Source organism: Camelus dromedarius, chromosome 8 (assembly GCF_036321535.1).
Source record: "Camelus dromedarius isolate mCamDro1 chromosome 8, mCamDro1.pat, whole genome shotgun sequence".
Taxonomy (NCBI): Eukaryota; Metazoa; Chordata; class Mammalia; order Artiodactyla; family Camelidae; genus Camelus; species Camelus dromedarius.
In genome coordinates, this window is record NC_087443.1 from 18,161,148 (window position 1) to 18,184,884 (window position 23,737).

The window sequence follows — 23,737 nt, forward strand, 5'->3', positions numbered from 1 at the left end:
TTGGATGGATGAGAGTTATGGCCATTGTGCTTTTAGTGCCTCAGAAGAGTTATAAATAGCCAAGGGAAAGGGATTTTCCCATATGCTCTTTCAAACACACACACACACACACACACACACACACACGCATTTTAACACTTGATTTTTCAGATGTCCCAAAATTTAAAACAAAGCAGTTACTCAGACAGAGATGTGAAGTGTGCCAAGTTTTCACCAGCAGTGAGTTACACCAAAGGAGCCAGAAGTATGAACACGCAAAGCAGCTTCAGGACACAAACCAGGAGTCTGACCCTTGGTGGAGAGAGCAGGTCTCCCTCAGAGTGAGGCGCCTGGGAGGACAGACACGTGAGGGTTCCCATGGAGGAGCCCAGCTTCACTAACTGGACAGAATACTCGGATGCAGGATTATGAACAGCCACCCTTCCTGGTGTGCCCAGATGGCTCCTTCCATGGACAGGCCCCAGTGCCCAGCTGTGAGGAGGGGGAGCTCTGGAAAGTCAGGAGGGCATTCTTGTTTCTCATCCAGGCTGGTCTCTGGGACCTGTGGGGTGGGAGTCAGATCTGGAGGGACATGTCTTACTTTACCATGAGTCTTAGGAGGAGCCTTCTCCAAAGGAAGGTGAGGATGGTCAGGGCTAGAGACCAAGTCCCTGGAAGGGAAGACAAGAGGAAAATCTGGAGGCAGATCTTGGTGGCTAAGTGGCACATCCCCTTACTTCATCTGGGGACCATTCCCATCGCCACTTACCTCCCCTGGTGGTTCACTTGACAAGCTTCCAGGCAGCTCTGGCCTCACACTCTGGCTCTCCCTGAGACCCACTAATTCACAGAATTCCCCAACTGGAGAAAATGCACAGGAGTAGAAAACCTAGTCAGAGGTATGACCAGGTCAGGGATTCACTTTCATTTTCATCTACACCATATACAAGGAAAATCAGAACTTTCTCTCATTCAGGGTCCCCATCCACAGGCTCTTGTTTCCAGAAACAAATAAAACATCAAGCTAAGAGAGAGTTCAGGATTCCACAGTCATGATGTCTTCTACCTACACATGATTCATTCTTGTCCTGGAGATAATCAAAGGGAACCCGCTTATAAACAGTGCTGCCACGGGAGCAGAACCAGGAGGAAGGGTGGGAACAGGCGTTCTTGTGCCCAGGTGCTGCTTCACCATGCTTGGAGGGCATTTGCAGTAGGATGAACAATCAAAATACATACATATTTATCAATTCACTTATATATTTATTGTTCAATCAATAGCTATTTTCCAAGCATGTTGGACACTGAGGGCAAGGGAACAGACAATTCATTCATTTGACAAATACGCATTGAGCACTTACTATGTGCCAGGCTCTGTGTTACAGGCTGGGGATCAGAGGTGAGTAAGACTAACAAGCTTCCTTCCTTCACGCAGCCTGCATTCCGTTGGGGAAGACAGGCAATGGAGAAGTGAACACACAACTAAGCAAGATAATGACCAACGGGGAAGTAACAGGGCAGTGAGAGGATAGTAACTGGGAGAGTCTACTTTGGAAAGGATGGCATTGCCTCTAAAATCTGATGGCTGAGAGGGAAGTAGTCACATAAAGAGCCAAGATGAGCATTTCAAGCCTAGGGAACAGTACAAACAGATGTGGGAAAGGTCACAGTGTGTTCACAGTAATGAAGGGAGCTGGCTGGGTACCAAGCAAGGAAGAATGATGCTTGCATGAGGCTGGAAAGCAAGGGAGTGGCAGGTGTGTGGGTCTACTGTAGGGGTGATGGGCAGTGTGATCGAGCTTTAAACAGTGGAGAAATGGGACTGGACTCACGTTGGCAAGGTCACTCTGCTGTTGTACAGTGAGTGGTTGGAGGAGGGAAAACAGGGGCAGCTCGGAGGAGAAGGGGAGAGAAGGTGGTGCTTTTCCATGGAGGAGCGTGGGGTGTATTTGGATCCGACCATGGATTCTTTGTGGAAAGAGAGTTGAAAGAAGACCATGGAGCCAAATTCTTAGGTGTTTTTATTGATCAAATAATAGATGGCAATGACCCTTCCTAAGATAAGGATGACAGGGGAAGGCTCAGGCTGGAAGGTGGGGAAGGAGGGTTGTCAGTCCTTGCCTTGAAGGAGCTGAAATGTTAAGTTATGGTGCCAGACATCCTCTGTGGGTGGGTGTGAATGTGATGTGAGTACACATTGGAGGAGCTGTTGTTCATTGGTGCACAAAGCTTACTTCCTTACTCCCAGTCTAGTTCATTCAGACTCCCACTAAAGACCAGTGGTACTTTCTGTAGCCATCTGTCAATAAAGCAGTGACAAAGAGTATGGAATGGGGCTGTAAGATCTTGATTTTCAGAGATTCACCCTGGACTTATGAGTACGGCCAAAGGGAAACTGGAGGCGCAAAGTCTGTACTCCTTGAAGAACCATGTATTTTCCCTTAGTACTCTGCAGTAAGAGAAGGACCCACACACTGACTTCTTCCAAGTTTGATCACAGACCCAGCAGCAATAGGATGACTTATGACATTAAGGGGCATTGAAAATGAATGTAGCTGTTTTCCAGGAGATGGTGTTGCCCATGCCTCTCCCCGCAGAATAAGGTATGGCTTCAGAGGTGGTGATGTCTCCAGAGCCCTGCAGTTAGTATATGAACCCATCCAAGTTTCTGAAGGACTCTCTGTGGTGAATAGACCATCATATTTTACACAAAGCACAGTGTTTACAAGGGGATCTCAGAGAAAATTGCAAATCATACACCTTTAATAAGGGTAGGACTTTGTTTGCTGAGACAAGGGGAAAAAAACAATAAATATTACCAATGTCAATACCACAGGATTACTACACTCTTTTGACCTCCAAAGGCAGTTTGATTTATCACCAAAAAAAAAAAAAAAAAAAGTTCTGGCAACATAAAAGCCTTATACTCTCCCATCTCCCATACTTGTGCCCCCAGGAGACCCAACCTGCAACTCTATCATGTGAAAATTGGGACATGCTTGGAGTCTTTCATTCAGAAAAAATGCAAAGTTGGTATCCATCCTCCTCAGAGAATGAGACTCTTTGTGCCTGAAATGTAAACCATGAATTTCACTTCTTTGAAACTAATCTTAATAAAATTACAAGCAATTTTCATTTCCAAAAAAATTTATTATGAGTCATCACTTGGACTCCAGTCACACCTGGGGACTGTCTAATGCTCCAGGTAGTAAAGGTGCACCTGTATTTGTGAGGTTATATCTGGACCCCCAACTTTGAGGGATCTTATGCAGGTTAAGCCAATAGTCATTCCTTCAAAGTTGATAAGGTTATGATGCTATGGAATTAAAAAGCCACTGCTGTGTTGTAATGGCTTGAACAAATTTGACGAGAGAGGAACTTCCCACTACAGGGAGCAAATGCTGTGTTTGTTACCTTGCAACAAATGGAGAAAGTTCTTTAATCTGCTCAGTCACAAAGCACTTGTGATGTAATTTGGAATTCTGGATCTACTGAGCCTTATGCTATGTATGGATGTGTGCATTCCAACTCGAAATAGGATCTTGTGTTCTGGACCTGGTGCATTAATGCAGCTTATTTAGTCTTCATGGCCATATAGTAATGCTAGCTAGATTTTAAAATCTGAGGGACAAAGGCAATCATGGGATGTTAAAAAATGCAACCCTCTTTCTAAGCCTCTGATCCTACATCTTTTGTTTGGTGCCCAGATGGAGAGCACATTTTAATAGCCATGTATACTCCCCAGTTGCGTGTTTATAATGGGTACAAATTTTGGTATCATGCCAGCCCTATCCTGGCAACCATTTTTGGATGGACTATTTCCAGCAAAAACAATAGCTTACCAAGCAGTTTCAAGCAAAGTACCCAATTAGGAACATAAATTTGCGATGGCTGATAGATTCCTAGCTTTAAGAAATAAACTAATCATCAGTTCCAAGTAGCCTGAGAAGAAACCATGCCAGAATAAGAAATCACAACCAGGAAATGATAAGCCATTGTCAAGAGAGGCCCTTAAAAAAAAAATCAAAGGAAATATGAGGCTAAGAAAACTGCAGAGCAGGAAGCAGGAAGTGACAAGAACCAAGATCTGGCATCTACCCCTGCCCCACGGATCACACCATGGACAGAACACTGTGTCTCAGTCAACATCTGGAGGCCGTGAGACCAATGAAATATTCAAGGTCCTAAATAAAAGCGGAAAGCAACTGAACCTTGAAAGAACAAGCAGCCACTGAAACACGGCTAGAAAAACAATGACTTGAAAAGAAAACTTTAAAAAAAAAAAAAAAAAAAACCACCCTTCTGCAGGAGCTGGAAGATTTGGAACTGGTTACATTGAAGATTCACAGAGGGCAAGTTGTTAGCGTAAATCAGTGGAAACACATCCTATGTGATAAACCCCAGGGAGCCCCCTGAATGTCACCTGGCCACCACATACCCACACTTACTGTTCATCTATAACTCAACCATTTATCCAAGCTTCAGCATATATGTGAAATTAGTTAATATTGTTCACTAAATTGGTTTTTCCTGTCTCTCAATACATGTTATAAAAAAAGAGATGTGAATTTCTTAGCTAAGCTCGAGACTGAAAGTCAAATATTTTTGTTACTCGGTATGATTTATCATGTATGAACAAAGGCATTTTAAATTTAAATAAATGTACCGATTAGCTTGGTTAATAGTAGTGCAAAACAAGCCAACTGAACAAAAGTTTTTTCTCTAACTTTATAGTGAATCTTAGTTTGTTTCTCCTGAATTTGTACTCAGCTGATCAGCATAAACTCAATAGAGTAATTCTGTAGAAAACTGAATTGCTTTATAGTCCACTTCCTTTGGGAATCTTTAAAGTTTTGATTTTTATACCAAAACTCTGGCTTTACTCTATCCAGTGAGGACCCTCAGAAGAACCTGAATATATATATATTAATATATATTGTTATATATATGCATAAGTATCATTTCTCCTCACAAAAAGGAATCTAGCCGACCTCTTTGGTGGTCTGGAATGGTCAGAGATGGAGCGGGACACGGAATTCTGGTGTGTGGAGCCTCCTATTTATTTATGTATCTGTATTTGTGCCTCTCATGAGCTAAACTTTTTCTAAACGTAGTCAAGCTACAACAACAACAAAAAATCTCATGTGGAGTCTTGTCAGGAAGGAACTTAATGATATATGTTTAAGTTTCTAGCAGGTAAAAGAACTAAAAAAAAATTAAAAATGGAATCCACTTAAAGCAGTAGAACACAGAGATGGCAAGATAGGGAGCCTGCCAGAAACTGGGGAAATGGGAGGGAGGGCTCCCCTCAGCTCCTGACTGGTAATGTCACTTGGGGAGAAAGCCTGAGAGAAGCTGCGTCTCCTCCAGCTCATGCCTAATTCACTGCCGTCTGGACACAGAGATGCTCCGCAGAAGCACCTCTCTGGGAAGTATCTGGCAGAGGCTGAAGTTTGTGGGGAGGGTACCGTCTGCCCGCAGAGTGGTAGGTCTTCTGTGGTTTGTCTCTGTTTTCAGTTTTTATCTTGAATATGAATTTGCACTGTTGCAGGACATAGGATTTCTCTTTCAAACTTTATGGGGTGGACCCAGGGTACGATCCATGCTGTGCCTCCTTCTGGAGAATGATGCTACTTTCCCGTTGGTGGCAGGAGACTGTCCTCAAACTTCCTAACATGGAAGCAGGCTGTGTGACACCGGCAGTAGACTGTGTGACCTGGCAGTGTGTTCCTAAGTTCCAGCTCTTCACTGCTACATTGATGATGACCAGGCAAACAGGATGCTGATGCCACAGGACACCTTCAGGCTGAGGTCACTGGGAACTAGATGGTTACTTAGAGCAAGAGTTGCTGGGAGAGGTGGGAATCTCTCCTGAAGAGAAAAGGTGATTCTCATGGATGAAATAAAGGCTCTAAGGGCAAAATTTCTTGCCATTGCCCAAGGAGGAATAATAGAAATAAAGGAATAAAGAAATGAAAATATAAATAAAGATAATAATGCTATTAATAATAATACATAACATTATTGTTTTATTTATATTATTGTTATAATTTTTATATTATATTATGTAATGTATTTTATATAATATTTTATTATAATAATTGTATTATTGTTATTTTATAATAAAATAGGAATAGGTAAAAAGTAAAAATAATAGAAATAAAGAAACAAAAAATTAATTTTTTTCCTGTATATCTTAGAATAACCCACCCAAGCCAGTCACTGGCATTGGTTTCCCAGCACAGAACCTCTGATGAGGTGATCCAGGCACCACGTGGAAAGCAAAGGGCAGCTTCTACTGAAGGGAAACAGGCCTTCCCTTCAGTCTTGGAGAAAGTCTTGGAATTCCTCCTTGCATTGCTGTAGCCCTATGACCCATATCCTTTCCTTAATTCCTTGGCTGGAAAATGTGCAGGAAAAGCCTTTCCTTCCCTCAACTCCTGGAAAACCATCTGACGTCTGGTTCCTGTCATCCTTGCAGCCGGATCCTTTCTCTGGGAGAACCTGATTGAATAGCGTGACCAAGAGATTTATTCTCAGGGCTGAAATCAAAGATAAAGGAAGGGGCTGGGAATGTGAAGGAGACTAAGAATCACGTTAAACTCAAAACCACATTGAACTTCGTAGCTTCCATTTGTGGTTTGGAAGGGGATGGGAGGAGGGGAGAAGAGGAAAGAAGGAGGTTTCTGCCTTCACTTCTGCTCCACTCCAGCAGAGAAACCATGCAGTGGTCCATCCTGCCTGACTCCTCATGCTGCCCAGGACACTGGTGGGGGCATGGCGATCCAGGTAATATATTTGTCATTCATACTCTCTTAGAACCAACATCACACAAATTCAAGGTGTCACTGGAATCTGCTCTCTATCCATTCTGTAATTAGAAGCTGTCATTTTGTTCACATATGGTTTACAGAGTCCTTTCACATTCGTTCACTCAAATCGGTTCAGTGAGAGACAACCTGGGGAAAGCACCATGGGAGACTGAGGTTCTAACAGTGACCAAGATGGGGATGGCTTATGTCCTCAGGGAGTGCCCAGCCTAGTGGAGAGACAGGCATGAAAAAAATTCAGAAGTCAATGATAGTGAAGTAATTGTATGTTGTGATAAATATTGTGAAGAAAACAATTAGAACCTGAGATGCAATAAATATTAATAATTATACAGATGCAAATGGATGTAATTCCCAAATTAAAAACAAGAGGGCTTCAGCCTTCGCTTGGAGCGAGTGTGCTAAGCGCTGGATACAGGGTCTTTCTTGGAGGTGATGAAAATGTTTTGGAACTTCCCATCTGAGCATGGAAGAGCTTATATATTCAATAGTTTCACTGCAGATGTTACTGAGTCCAAACCAGTTCTGCTCACCACACGACAGGCCAATAAATCGGGAGATGAGGTGTTGGGGCAAGGAATAGCGACTTTATTAGGAAAGCCAGCTGACCAAGAAGATGGCAGACTAATATCCTGGAGAATCATCTTCTCCAAGTCAGAATAAAGCCTCCTTTTATACTAAGAAAGGGACAGGATATACTTGGTTGTTGCAAACTTCTTGATATAGAAATTCTTTGTTGTTGGAATCCTTTGTTCTTGTAGCCGTCCACTTGGATCAGATCATGGTGTCCCTGTAAACCTCCAATAAAACAAAAAAATTAACATTATTTTCTATTCTGCAACTTGTTATCTTTATATGAAAGAAAAAATGTAAATATCCTTCAATGTTAGAGCCTTGAGAACAGGCTCTCCTATATATTTCAGGCTATAGGCAACCTTCTTTTACAAAAAGTGCATAACCAGCAAGACTAAGCCTGGGAAACAAAGCACAGGGCTAAAGCCGAAAGGACAGATCTAATATGGAGTCAGATTTGCTCTTCCCTATTACACAATTGATGGGATGGCCCACCGGCCATGGCATTAGTGATCTTCAAATGCCAGGATGTGTAGTCCTTTGTTCTGAGTGGTTCAGTTGTCCCAGGAAGAGATCCTACAATCTGCCATGTTGGCAGTGGAAGTCTGGGGATGCGTCTAAATCAGTTAGCAACTAACTTAGTTCTTTTTTCCACCCTAGTTTTCTATTTGCCTGATGTCTCCAAATACGGAGACTCTTTGTCCCAGCTCCATTAGTAAAAGGAATCTCAAGTATCCTCTACAGGGGACAGAGGGAGCTATATAAATTGTGGCACCAAATACAAAATGAAAAGAGAAGCCCCCTTGTTCAAAAAGCTGGGGAAAAAACTGTTGTTAAAGGTTCTTAAATATAAAGATTTCCTTTGTTCCATGATCTGAACTATCCTAAATCACTTAGGAGTATGGACTCAAGATTTTACTAATTTTCATTATTTAAAAATCAATATTTATTTAGAATTAATAATTAACTATTTCCTTGGCTGATCAACACTCCCTATATCCCAAGTCTTCTTCAATTTAACTATCAACAATTTAGCTTTATTTTGCTGGAATAGATTCTCCGAAATTCCTGACAGGGCTTCTAATTGGCAAACTCTCTAATTCCTTGAAGGGCTTTAAAATACTATTTTTACCTAGTATTTTTTGGTTTGTTTTTCTTGGAATAGAACTCTAGCTCAAAATTACATTGCAACAATTTTGAAGATATTACTCTATTGCTTTCAGAAATTCTCCCTTGCTTTTGAGAAATATGATTCCAGTCTGATTCTTATTTGTTTATGGAGAAATTACATTCTCTTTTTTTGCTTTATTAGCCTAAAGGACAGTTTTTTCCTAAAATGTCACCACAACGTGTACATATGTCTTGTCTGTTACGTTTGCCCCACCTAATACCCAGTGGGCTATTTGAATTTGAGGACTCATGTATTTATTTCTGATAATTTTGTCTCATGTTATTTATTCCTGCCTTCAAGTCTGTCTTGTCATTTTTTTTTTCTTTTGAAAACTGAATTAGGCAGAATTTGGAACACTATGATAAACCCTTTCTATCTCACAATGGCTCCTTTAATACTTTCCATTTCTTTGTCTTTCAGCGCTATATTTTGGAAGAATTCTTTCTTCACATCTTCCAGCTTACAAATTCAACTTTCAGCCATGTTAAGTCTGCTCTTTAACCCATTTTTTTATTTCATTGATCTTATTTTCTTTTCTCCAGATCTCCATGGGTTTTGCATTAATTTACATAGAAAATGCTCTCATCTATTTTTTGCAATTTTGTATTAATTTACATAGAAAATCTCTTGTCCATTTTTAACATTAATTATACTTATTCTGAAGAATGTCTCCATGCTTTAGACTTTGTTTCCTAAGGCAATGACTTCTTCATGCAATTTGTAATTTCAATGCAATTTCAAAGTAATTTGACATGTCTTCCTGATGATGCTGACTTTCTTCCAGTGTTTGGAAGTTCTTGGTTGTGTGGCCGTCTTTGCCTTTGTCTCCTTGACTACGGTATAGATGGACATATATTTCTTCTGAGTTAAGTTTGCCAGATAGACAGATATTCACATATAGATATAGATGTAAATGTAGATATAGATAGATACAGAGTGGTATTTAAGTATTTCATGTATTTCAGGTGGTGGGCTAACCAGCAATGCCAATTACTAACTTTCTGAGTAAATTAGTTGACTTCTCTGAGTCTCAATTTTCTAGTCAGTAAAATGGGTACAGCATAAGAACAAGGTGAGGATTAAGTGAGACCTTGCAAATCTGTGCACTAGTGTCTGGCACATAGTAAACAATAACACAAGTGTCAACTACTGTTTTAGTTGGTTCAGATCAGAACCCAGGAGTGAAGAAATTGACACTGAAAAAAATAAGTTAATTATGGTAGAACTGGTAATACAATGATGGGTGAAGTATTTTGATGAGCAGCAAGTGTCCCAGTGCCTTCCTTACTTACCCTCATAGAAACTTGCCATTCTACCTATGTCTCTTATTCTGAGAGGTCAGATGGTGTTACTGAGTCCAAACTCATTCTGCTTGGTCCATGACAGACCAATAAATCAGGAGGCCAGGTGTTGGGGCAAGGAACAACAAATTTATTCAGAAAGCCAGCAGACTGAGAAGATGGTAGACTAATGCCCCAGAGAACCATCTTCCCCCAAGTCAGAATTCAGGTTCCTTTTATACATAGGGGAGGGAGTATGGTTGGTTGTTGCAAACTTCTTGGTGTTGGAATCTGTTCTTACAGCTTTCCATGTAGGTCAGGTCATGATGTCCCTGCAAACCTCCAGTGTGACAAATGCTATTTTTTATCCTGCAACTTTTTATCGCTATATGAATGGAAAAGTATTATACCCTTAAAGTCAGAGCCTTGAGAATGGGCTGTCCTATCTACTTCAAGCTATAGGCAACATTCTTTTATAAAAGGTGCAGAACCAGCATGACTAAGCACAGGAACCAGAGCACAGGGTTAGAGCTAAAGGAACAGATCAAATATGGAGTCAGATTTGTTCTTCCCTACTACAGTGGGAGTAACCCTGAGGAACACCATGCAACCTCACAGGACAGGGGTGAGCACACTAGACCAGGCCTGGCAGGAGGAGAATCTATAACCTTCAGTTGTTGCATCTTTCTGCTGAGGATGGGAACCCACAGCGCCCCTCAGGGTTTCCATCCTCCAGGCCCATCTGTTCTATGTTTTTATTTTGATCTCCGCTGGTAGCTTTGGAGGACAGCTGAGCATCTTCTTTCCTCCCAAGAACTGAGCAAGGCAAACTGTAGCCAAAATCAGCAGCTGTTGGTTTGCTTAATAGGGAAAATATCTCCCATAGCTGCCAAAGACACATGATAGAAAGGGGTCAAAGAAGCTAGAGGTTCTTTTCCCAAGATATAAAGCAAATTCTAGTACAAAAAAATCACATTGCTCACTTCCATGTGGGAGACCCCTGACTTGTTTTTCAGAGGCACAGTCCAGCCATTTGTGGGCTGCACTGGTCCATAAATACATCCCCAGTTGTTTTTGCTTGTCCATGCTATTTCTGTATGGCCCAAAGCTCCGTGAAGCTGGATTCCCAGGATATCCTGAGAGCAGGAGAAACCCTTCACCCAGCTGGAAGTATGTCCCTTTGTAGACTAGCCACCATTCCTGCCCCTCAGGTCTAAAATCAGCCTGTGAATACAGACCTGGTACCTATCTGTGGGCATCAGGTTTGCCCAAGTGTAGAGAAGGAGTCACAGTGCTGAGAAGGCAGATAGGTGATGTTGGAGATTAATTATTGCTACCTGATAGCAGCCAATGCTCAGTCACAATCCTGACAAATAAGAAACAAGGGCAGGGTAAGTATTTCCCCTCATTCCTCACAATTCCAGCCCTATTCACTCCCCTGTTTGTAACGCCCTGCCCTGGAAGATTTAGCTGAGCCAAATCACTCCCCACCAGCACTATGATCCTGCTGCCTGGACTTCTCCCGCCAGCTGAGATGCCAAGAGGCAGGCTGACTGTCGGGCGGGAGCAGACTTCTGTCTCTCTGAGTGCTGGGAGCGGAAGTCCAGCTGGGACCTCTTCTTCTTAAGTCTTTCCAGCCCAGCCAGTCTGGACCAAGCAGGCCTGCAAACAGGAGTGAATAGGGGTCAGGAGGAAAGAGACAGCCTCTGTAAACATCAACAAAATCCCTGGAGCTGAGGCCAAACCTGGAATATTGCCCCTCTAGATAAGCTTTTTCCCAAGACCAGCCTGGCAGCAGGTTAAGGACAAGATCCTGAATTGGGGATGAGGATGGAGCATCAGGGCTGGGCCACACACCAGCCAGGTCAGGCCATCTTGACACATCACCATCCTGGCTGGATTCTGCTCACCGGAGACCAGCCTGTTCCCAGCCCAGTGCTGTGGGACTGTCCTCCCTGGGACGCTCGTAACCCCATTCCCAGAATTAGACCTTATCCAGGTCTCTCTCCTTCTAGGGGAGGACTTTTCCTGGCAATAGTGAGAGCTCTGTGTGGTGCCAGTGACTACTTCAGGATTGCAACTATCAAATTTCCCTTTGTTCCTTCCATCCAGACAAACTTCCATCCCCACCTCCCACACCTGGACAATTTTGACAGTTGCCCAGACTGGACTTGAGTTTTCTATTGCTATCAAAAGGCATAGAGTAAAGGAAAGAGTCTTAGAATCAGCTTTCTCTTTAAGTCCTATCTCAGCACTTACCTTCTATGTGACCGTGAGCTGGTCACTCAGCTGCTCAGAGCACTGCCTTCCTCAGCAGTGAAACTGCAGAATGGAAACTCTCAAGGTGGCCCCCTTGCCCTTCATTCCTTCTCTGATAGGCTGGAGGAGAGGATGCCCTACCATCACTCCCTGGAAATTTTCCAAGTCTTGGTGCCACCGAGTCCAAACTCGTTCTGCTCGCCACACAACAGGCCAATAAATTGGGAGATGAGGTATTGGGGCAAGGAATAGGGACTTTATTCAGAAAGCTGGCATACCAAGAGTATGGCAGACTAATGTCTTGGAGAACCCTCCTGCTCCAGTCAGAATACAGACTCCTTTTATACAAAAAAAACAAAAATAAAAAACAGGGGCGAGGGTGTGGTTGGTTGTTGTAAATTTCTTGGTGCAGGAATTCTTTGTTCCTGCAGCTGTCCACATGGGTCAGGTCGTGGTGCTCCTGCAAAACCTCCAACAAAACAAATGTTATTCTCTATTCTGCAACTTATTATCTTTACATGAGTGTAGAGCTAGCTAGACCAAGCCTAAAAAACATGGCACAAGGTTAAAGCCAAAGGAATAGGTCTAATACAGAGTCAGATTTGTTCTTTTCTATTACACTGTTATCCCAGCCACGTGCCCATTCCAGCCCAGCCTGCTGCTCCATCTGCTCTGAGCAAACCACCTTGCAGTGTCAGTACAGCTCCCCTCATCCACAGTTCCTTCCTGTCCCTATCTCCACAAGTTCGGTCCAGCCTTCTGGTCTCCCAACTGGATGGAATCTCAACGGAAAATGCTGTCCAGGCTTGGATCTCCTTGTATGACTTTTGTTACAGTGTCTGCCCAATCCTGGGGTGATTCCTGGCTGTGAGCTCCCCGGAGGCAGGGACCAGGACACACAGCCTGCTTCTCAGGAGTGCCCATCTGTGTGTTTCACACCTAGTGGCTCGCTAGATTGAAAAGAGTTAGGAGACACGCCAAAAAGTCAATAGCCCTAGACTGAGAGTCAAGAGAACCTTAGCTTCATACTCCAACTTTACACAAGTTTCCCAAATACTGCAGCAGAAAATATCCTCAAAATTCCCCCTCCCATTGTGTCTTCTAACTTAGACAGTAGCATCAATTTCTGCCCAGCGCCAAAGCTGAGAGCCTGGGCTTCACCTTTCATCACCATCCCTCCCCCACCCTCTCCATCCAATCAGTCTCCACATCCTGCCATGTCTCAGGTTTGTTCACAACTCTCTCATCCACTGCTCTATCTTGGTCCAAGCTGACATCACCTCTTGTAGCCTTTTTAAAACACGAACCTGATCATCACACTCCTGTACAAAACATCTGTCAGTGTGTCTCCATTGCTCTATGGTCAACAAGCTTTTAATATGACTCCCAAGCTTTGGCACAATCTGGCCACTCTCTGCCTCTCCAGCCTCAGGTACACCTCTCCCCACACTTTATCTCATGTCCAGACTCTAGAATGCATTTTTTAAAAAAGAAAAGAAAAAAAAAAAGAGGACACTAATGAAATCATCTACAAAACAGAAACAGACTCGCAGACATGGTAAGCAATTTTATGGTTACTTGGGGAAAGGGGGTGGGAAGGGATAAATTTGGGAGTTTGAGATTTGCAACCACTATATATAAAATAGATTTGTTAACTACTATATATAAAAATAGATTTAAAAAACAAGTTTCTTCTGTATAGCACAGGGAACTATATTCAATATCTTGTAATAACCTTTAATGAAGAAGAATGTGAAAATGAATATATGTATATATATGCATGATTAGGACATTGTGCTATACACCAGAAATTGACACATTGTAACTGACTATACTTCAATTTAAAAAAATAGAATGTAATTTAGTTCAGTGATTGGAGCATATATATTATGCTGCTGGGCTGTCACTAATGCCATTGCCACTGCCAGTATAATCTCAAGCCAGCAATTTCCTTCTCCCAGCCTGATAACTCCTACTCATCCCATGGATCTGATCTCCAATATTATCTCTTCCAGGAATCCTTTCCTGCCTCTTCCCAACTTGGTTTAGGTGTCTGCCCTCCCAACCTTCATGTTCCCTTCCCTCTCTCTTGCAGTAGTTGTCTTCTGGATTTGGAAACTGCTAGTGTTCTTGCCTGTGTTCAACACAGACCAAGAACCCTCAGATGACAAGGACAATGTCTGTCCTTTTGAATGTGATGTTCCCTTGCTCCAACTGGGCACAGCACAGGGCAAGTAGATACATTCTCTTTCTCTAAAATTGAATTTTTCAAGGGTGTAGGTAAGACTATTCCAGATTAAAGGAGGCTAAGCCCAACATTTGAACCTGGTCTGGATCCTGGACCAGAAAAGGAACATTTGTGAGACAACTAGTGAAATCTGCATCAGGTCTATAGATCAGGCTATTGCCATATCATGTTAATTTCCTGATTTTGATCATTGTACTTGTGTTACATTAGACACTAACATCTGGGAAATCTGGGCAAAAGGTACACGGGTATTCTTTGCACAACTTTTGCACACTTTTTGGTAAGTATAAAATTGTATTAAAATATAAGTTTATAAATGTAAGCAAAGAAAATATATATATATATAGATTAATAAGAAAGAATGAGATCCAATCTCAGGATTCCCCTGGAACTTGATTTTCTTAGTAAACTCGACATCAATTTCCCTTTCCTTTTGCTTTTCTCTTTCTTATAAATAAATAATCTGCATGTAATGACTTGGGGAAGGGATCCTTATTCCTGAGTGTGTGAAAAGGCCATAGGTACTTACCATGTGGTAGTGTGAGTGTCAGCCCCCAAAGCCCTGCTCAGTACCATCAAACTAGTCTACCAGTTTACTGATGAATTTCTAATCAGAATAGGCAGTAAGTGCCAAGTCAGGCCCATTTAGCCCAAGCACCCTTTGACTTGATGGAGGCAGGGCAAGTGATTCCACTGGACTTGGGTAAATGCCAGAGCTCCTGCAGAGCAAGCCTACCTTTAAACCTTCTGAGAAGGACAGCGCCTGAGATGTTCATGGGTGTGGGTTTCATAAACAGGGAAGAATATCAGGAAGGAGAAAGCTCCACACAGCATGACCACAGCCCAGCCTCCGACCCAGCGCTCCAACCCCTGCCTTTCATCCTCAGGCCAACCCAACGTGGGTCACCCTCGCCTTTGTCTTCACGGCATAGATGGGACTGTCAGTCGGGACTGGAGACTTCCCTTCAGATGTTAGGAGTGCAGAAGGAGCTGCAGGTGGAACTCGAGGCCTGATTCATTAGCTTGAGACTTCAAGCTGAACAAACATCCCCTGCAGGCCGTGGTCAGGCCCTCCATGAGCACAGCATGGCTCTTCTGCTCTCCTTCCATGCCTCAGAACTGTAGGAGAGATGCCATAGCCACTTACTCCTACAACTGTAGAATCACATGCTCGGAGGCAAGAGACCAGCGTGTACCCACCCAAGCCCCTGGAGAAAGGGAACAGCCTTGATTTGGGCATCCAAGGTGACATGGTGACCGCTTTCCCACATGGCTGCCCCCAGGGTTGCTAAAATAGAATGAAATGAAATCTGTCCCCTGCAACTTCTACCTACAGATCAAAGTTCTACCCTATGGTGACCACACAGAACCGTTTTGTTTTGTTTACCACCTTATAGTTCTTTAAACATCTGGAGACAATAATCTTTTTCTCCCAAGTCTTCTCTTTTTTTCAGGTTAGACAGCCCTTTTGGATTGCACAGTTTTTTCATCCATCTCTCTACAGTGTGGTTTTCAGATTTCTCAAGATGTTAATCACTGTCTCCTATATTTACTTTCAAAGTTCTTCCTATAATGCAATGGACAGTTAAACTACAAAGTTCTGGACGAAATAGCCAGCACAGAAGACAGTCGAATCATGTCCTCCTCTGATCCACACTCCATTTCTCCATCAATGCAATCCAAGATTGTCTTTTTACAATGTGTGGTGATGCTGGCTCCCACTGAAAATATAAGACACTCAAACTCCAAAACATTCACTCTCTGATGTTTGCACAATTAACTTCTGAATGAAAAATATTTTTTGTTAATCACTGCTGTTACTGAGTCCAAATTCATTCTGCTCACCACACAACAGGCCAGTAAATCAGGAGACCAGGTGCTGGGGCAAGTAATAATGACTTTATTCAGGAATCTGGCAGAATGAAAAGATAGCAGACTCATGTTCTAGAGAACCACCTTCCCCAAGTCATAATTTAGGTTCCTTTTGTACTAAAAATGGGAGGGGGTGTGGCTGGTTGTTGCAAACTTCTTGGTGTCGGAATCCTTTGTTCCTGCAGCTGTCCACATGGGTCAGGTCATGGTGTCCCTGTAAATCTCCAACAAAAAAAAAAGTGTTATTTTCTATTCTGCAACTTTTTATCTTTATATGAATGGTAAAATGTTTTACCCTTAATGGTCAGAGCTTTGAGAACAGGCTCTCCTGTATATTTCAGACTCTAGGCACCATTCTTTACAAAAGGTGCAGAACCAGCATGACTAAGCTCAGGAAACACAACACAGGTAAAGGAACAGATCTAATATGGAGTCAGATTTGTTTGTCCCTATTACACTGCCACTTTGGTCATTGCAGTTAACAATGACTGTTTAAGTCCTACTCCTGGGCCTCCCAAGGGCATTGGAAGGCTCTCTTAAAGAAAAAAGTCATGGTGGGTCCAGGCATGTTGCTTGAGATGGAAGAACATACAAGAAGACAAAGCATCAGTGCAGCCCAGTTTACTGGATAAAGCCTCACTTCTTCCTAGTAAAATGGAGCAGAGAAGACTCAAAAGCATTAGAATGTAGAGATAAGGTGACAAGAAGCCAGTCTGTTCCAGAGAAGATGTGAAGGGATGTGAGGGACTCTGGAAGCAAAGGACACTCCTGGACGCATGGGTATTTGGAAGCCAAATGGGAACCAGCAGGTCTGTGGCCCTTGGGAGTCAGGAGGGGTGGCCTGGGTGACACAGACCTTCTTCCTCACCTCCGTCTACAGTGTTTAAGACAAAGGCTTCAATCTGGCTTAGCCACTTTCAGAAAAAGAAGAGTAAGGAGATTGAATGTACACCTCACAAAGGATCTGATTTATTGCCCCTGAAAGAAATGCCGAAACTTTTTCATCTAGACACTATCCAGACACCCAGAGGAGCATCTATTCATTTCAATGAAAGACAATAACATCTCCCCCTGCTCTGGACCCACAAGTCACAGTCTGCAGGAAGAAACTCTGCTTAGGAAAGCAGCACCAAGAAAACACTTCCTGCAAAGATAAAGAATGCATTAAATCAATCACTCACAAACACATCTCAACTGGGGACAGTTCTGCAGCAGTGAACTGTCAAAAAGGAAGGCAGTGTGTTGGATTTTCTTTCATCATATAAAGGAAGTCAATAAAGTGGAGTGCTAGGATTTTACTAGCAAACGCATCAGCATCAAGGAACACAGGGTAACCTTGACCTCATGAAGGATTCCCCAGATTTCAGTGTCTGTGCGGATGAGTGGGGTCAGCTGTGGACAAGTGGTTCCATAGTTAAACCAGCCATGGATTAGATTGTGGCCAGTCTAAGGTTTATTGTAGACAAATTCTGAGTGATAATAACAACTGGGAGGTTTTATGAATGCCTTGTGGTCCCAGGAGGTATGTGTAGGATCTTAGTATCTACAGTCCTAATCTTGTGTTGGTCCAAAGGCATGGTATTTGACAAACATTTTACCCCAATTCTGGTTTGAAGTTGTGGCAACTTTCTGTTTCATTAAAGTTGCTCATTTTCTCTCCTTTCCTTTTTAGATTTTGTTGTTATTTTCAGTAGTACTGAAAGTATCTTCAAAATGTTGCAGTAAAGTGTGTTACAGCTCAATTGTGACAGCAACCTGGATCCTGATGAGAGACCAAGCAGCACTCAGAGGGTTGGAGAACTCAGGTTTATTACACTGGTGGGCCCAGAAGAGTTAACGCTCCAAGCTCTGGACCCCATCTAGCGATTTACATAGGCTTTTATAGGCTGCCAGTCTAGACTTTACAACATCATATGCAGATAAGGTGTAACAAAGTTGACTAATTAGGAATGAGCTTTGTAGAAATGGACCAGTCAGGAGTGAGATCCATGCAAATGAGGTGCTACAAATGGACCAATCAGGAATTAGCTCAGGGAACCAATAGACTCTTAAGGGTAAGTTTCTCTTTCCTAGAAGCAAGCTGTTATACAGAAGCAAAAAGTGAGATAATGCCACCAGGCCAGGGAACTGGATGGTGCTGGCAGGAAAGTAGTGTCCCTGCCTGGGGGGTCCTGCTGGTCTTTTCATGGGGCTTCCCACCTCAAAATCATAAATCTCAGTGTCCTGAGATTAATTATTATTTACACAGCAGGAAAATTAACAGTATACTTAGAATAAGCAAATGTATACTAATTAAAAATAAGCAGCCTTAATAAAAGGTGCAACTTTCAAATCAAACCATTCTGAAAGAAAAGAAAAGTACCAGCCAAAATTTAAGAAATATGGCAAAATTTGAAAAGAGAGTGAAACAACAATAATAGCTGATGAAGGATTTACTCTATGCCAAGGACTATTCTAAACACTTTATAAATATTAAATCACTTGAATTTTCAGTTCTGTGAGTTATGAATTTTAAAGAAGACAAATCTTCGACTCAGAAAGAGTAAGTGACTTTCTCATGGTGGCTCTTCTACTAGCTTTAAGAGATGGACTATGAATCCAAAATCTACATCATTTACTGCTATACTCTATTACTTTCCCCTTGATATGGTCTATTAAATACAAATCATAAAATTAGATTGCACAAATAAGACCAAATGTATCACTGGTTACAATGACTATTACAGGGTTAAATTTCCCTTTTGAAAGACAAAGACTCTCAAATTATGTGAAATCAAATATATTGTTTGCTTAATACAAAAACTCTCTCACATACACATAATATATATGTACATACACAAGATTAAAATTGAGGTAGACAAGGGTATCAAAGTTGTTACTGAGGCCTGTTGACCTCCTAGTTTCTCACGTTTCCAAAGAGGTAAGGAAGTTGTTCCAGTTCCTGGCTGGTTTCCCTTTCCACTATTTCTTTTTGTAGGTCTCTATCCAAGACGAAATAATCTGACTAGTGGAACACGGAGACAGTGACTTCTAATGGATCCCAGGGACCATAGTCAAGTACTCCACATTAAAAATTAAGCAAAGAGAGTATATTCTACTTTCTCTTGCTGTTTCTAGAACAAGTCTGTGTTTTATCATTGTGGGGCTTCTCACATTTCTACTCCTGGGAGACCATGCTGACACTCTTTTGTTCCTAGCTATCCAGTCTTTGGCTGACTTGGTAATTTGGTCCTCCCTGTCTGCAGGACCAAGTTTCCTCAATTCAAGGAAGAAGGAAAAGCCAATACTTTTTCCCCTTAAGTACAAAACTAGTTCTCCATAATAAAGCCATTGCTGTTCTTGGCACTCCCCTGGCTCTGTTTTCAGTTGATTAGGAACCCAGAGAGAAGGTACAAGTATTTACATCCCTTTAATTGTTAAAGATAAGGTAGAACTTTGAAAAACTTATTTAGGAAATTGGGAGAACAAAAATACAAAAGGCCAAGGACTTAATAAAGTTAACAATCTTGGTTGCATAGCTAAAGATATAAAATGTAGATAAATGTAAGGAGATACCATTTCAACCAAAAACAATTCTTTTTAATGCATGGAAATTGTATACTTTGTAGTTTGCTCCCAATAAAATCTTAATTTGAAATAATAAAGATTAAAGCAAGTCAATACATAGAATAAATCCAGGAACTAAGAATAAAAGAATAGCCATGAGGTTTTGCTGCACTTGGGAGACATCAGATAAGAGCTGCTAGATACTGTGTGCTGGGGAACCTTTGAAGTACTTTACCGATTGTGGTATCTGCCACCAAGATGGCCCCCACTGATGCTCAGGCTGTGGGACAGCATGTGGCTTCTGGGCTATACTGTAAAAGGCATGGCAGATTCCCCCTGTTCTCTTGGGTTGCTCACTATGGGGAAAATAAATGCTTTTCTAGGAGGACACTCAGGCAGCCCACAGAGAGGCCCCTAAACAGCCTTCCAGCCAGGTGAATGAGCCACTGTGGAAGAGGATCCCTCAGGGAAGCCTTTGGAATGTTGCAGCCCAGGCTAACTTGACTGCAATCACATGGCCAAATTTCTGACCAACAGAAACCATGAAAAATCATAAACTATTATTGATATTTTAAGCCACTAAATTTGGGGTGATTTGTTATACAATTGATATCTAACACACATTAATAACTAACTAAATCCTTGCAAAAAAAATAAAGAGGAAGCATGCTATTATCTTAATCTAATAAATGAGGAAATAGAGGCAAACATCCAGCCTACATTTGGCAGAGCCATATGGTTTTGAGTCCACATGGGTTGTGTCTTGCTGCACTACCCAACACTGTAGCCAAAATTAATTATAGTTTATTTTTTTCAGTTCTGTTAGTTACATTTCAAGTGGTCAGTGTGGCAAGTGGCTACCATGTTGGAAAGAATGAATGCAAAACATTTCCGTCATAGCAGAAAGCTTGATGGAACAGTGATGGTATAGAGCATATGCTATTAATCATTAGATATCTGCCAGCTAAAACTAAATTGGAGGTCCTTGCTTGAGTTCACCAAGCGGTTTACCACCTTGCTGGAGAGTAAGTGATTGGAAGATACAGACGAAGGGCTCTGGGCTTTCAAAGATTCACTCCCTACTCTGGACTCACACCTCATGGAGACCCTCCACCTCTTTCCCATCCTTCCTGAGTTCCCCTGGCATTTTTGTTTATGTAGTTGACACTGTAATTATCTAAATTTACAGGTAAGAAAACAGAGGGAAACAGATCAAACAAATTGATGAAAAGTCACAGAGTTAGCTAAGTGGTGTACCAGAATGTGATTCTCCTACAAGATTTGGTTTTAGTTTTTAAAACAGGTTTACTGAAGTATAATTGACCTACAATACTGCTCATATTTAAAGTAAAATTTTGATAAATTTGCCATATGTATACATATCTAAAATCATCACTATCATCAAGATAATGAGTATATCTATCACCTCCCAAAAGTTTACTTGTAATCCTCTTTAACCCTCTGAAATCCTTCAATACCCATGTCTCCAGGCAATCACTAGTTTGCTTTCTGTCATTATAGATTGGTTTGAATTTTCTGGAATATTGAATAAGTGAAATCATACAATATGCACTCTTTTTTTTTCCCCTGGCTTATTTCACTCAGGATAATTATTTTAGGATCCATATTGTTCTATGCACTAATCATTAATTCTTTTTTATTGTTGAATAGTATTCTATTGCATGGATATATGCCAATTTGTTTATCTACTCATCTGTTGGTGGACTTTTTGGTCATTTTCCATATTTGGCTATTACTAATAAAGTGCTATGAATATTCATGTACAGTTATTTATATTGACACAGACTTTAACCTCTCTTGGGTAAATAGCTAGGAGTGGAACAGCTGCGTTATAACATAAGTGGGTGTTTAACACTTATCCCCTGGCATTCTTCTTGTCAATCAACATGTTAAAGCTCAATGTGCTCAGGCACCACTCTTTGCCTGGGGTTCTCTTCTTTCAGACTTATCACTGCTTGGCTTCCTGTCTGTTGTCGCTACCCCCTACATGGAGCTGTTACTCAGACCAGGCCCAGTACTGGGCTATAGGGACCCCAAGGAACATAAGGTGCAGCTGCTCCCTTCATGGTCCTCACATTCCATCGGGAGGCTCACTGCATGGCTCACTGCAAGGACCGCACCCTGTAATGGAAGAGTCTCCAGGACCCACAGAAAGGCAGAGACTGGAACATGTATCTTCCTGGAAGTGTTTGGAAGGACACATGGAATGATGGCTTTTCAACTGGTCTAGGCAGGCAAAGAGACCCTGGCAAACACTGAAGAAAGGAGGGGCATTTCAGAGACAGGCAGTGTGTCTTCAGGGAGCACAGTTTGCTCAAGGAACAGTGAAGTCTGAGGAAGCCACCATGATAAGGTGGAAAAAGAGATTAATGCCAGGCTACGCAGGCCCTCAGACGCTAAAAAATGTGGGCTTCGTATAGGAACTAGGACATGTTGTCTTTGCGTTCTTGTTTACATTTGAAGGGTTGCATTCCACGTCTAAAGCTACCTAGTAGTCAATGCCTATCAGATGGTGATGGAGGTGGCCAATGACATTTTGGATGTGATTCTTCCACCTCCCCACTGACTCTCAGCTGGGCTCAGTTGGGTGATAGGTAAATAGCCTGTAAGAATATGGCAGAGATGATGGCCAAGATGTAGAGGGACTCTAATTAACCCGTGGAAGGGGTATTGGTCAATTCACTAAAAATCAATTTGCCAAAAGCCAATTCACAATGCATGTCAGAAGAGCATCTCAAACAGGGTCAAGCAGGTTGTTGCAGCCGCTTTGCCAACAGAAGTAGAGACAGGGGCAGAAGCCTAGGTCAAGGTGGTGCCAGGCATGGAGTCGGGACATTGATCCAAAAGGGGAGCATGACAGTAAACTGCGTTTAAGGAAAAGCCCACCCAATCATACCTAAAATGGTAAATGCAAATGCAGAGGGAACAAAACCATGAGCAAAAGTTTCAATAAATCTGGGAACAAGTCTTTCTGTTATTTGGAATTTGGTCACTTGATTCTCAATGAACAAGCCACGGGCAAAATGTTTTTAAATGAATCATTCTGCTTCCTACAAGAATACCCTAAGAGAGATCTATACCCTTGACTTCTGGAGCACTGAATTTGGTCACCTACCCAAGTATAAGTAAGAAACTTGAAGAAAACTGGTCTTACCCAACTCTCCACAGTTCCTCTCTTCCCTCACCTCACAGCTCAGCTCCTCTGTACAGAAGGCTGATGTCATTCCCGTGGTATGTGTCAGTCCTTTTTCCCGTCCTTTTCCATCTTCAGTAAACCGTCCTTTCTTCAGGTTTCTTTCTCTCCCACTCCCTTGTTCTCATCCTTGCTCTCCTGCTCATTCTTGCTCTTCCTTCCTATAAACAATGATATAAATTACCACTTAGCTTGAGCTGCTTAGTGTATTCTTGGTCTTTATGGAGACGGCGTGCTCTGTAATGGAACGACTTTATGGAAAAGTGCAATGCCTGTAATTAGAAGCACTTTGATGGAGAACCCAAGCTCTATAACTCAGGAGATCACAAGCATTTCTGCTCTGGCGAAGTTCAGTTTAATGCAAAAGAAACATGTGTTTCCTGTCCCTTATTCTAAGTCGATTGAGCCATTTGTCTAATTTAAACACTCTATAAATTACATACATCCCCCAAAGATAGGGATGAGGTCGACATACTTGATATATGCTTTTTCATAGGGCTTGAATCCATCACTGTCTTCCACAAGGCACCTTAGCTTTATCCTGAGTGGATGGAGGCCCCATAACTCTCTGATCCACTCCATTTTCTCTGACACCCCTTAGGATCCTTGTTCAGACAATTTGACCAAAGAATTATGGCTGGCTTTCAGAAGGCATGGGTTGAAGGCTAACCTGGTACTGCATTCCTCACTATCTTACATTTTATTAGCACAACCATCAAATTCTCTCCCATTTCTCTTTTCCCTCTGTCCATTATTATAAGCAAC

The 23,737-nt window shown here is 42.0% G+C and overlaps 1 pseudogene; it reads left to right on the forward strand.

Annotated features, from left to right (window-relative positions):
- The first annotated feature begins 397 nt into the window (after positions 1 to 397).
- LOC116155661 (eukaryotic translation initiation factor 2A-like) lies at positions 398 to 4,141 on the forward strand (annotated as a pseudogene).
- Positions 4,142 to 23,737: the final 19,596 nt, after the last annotated feature.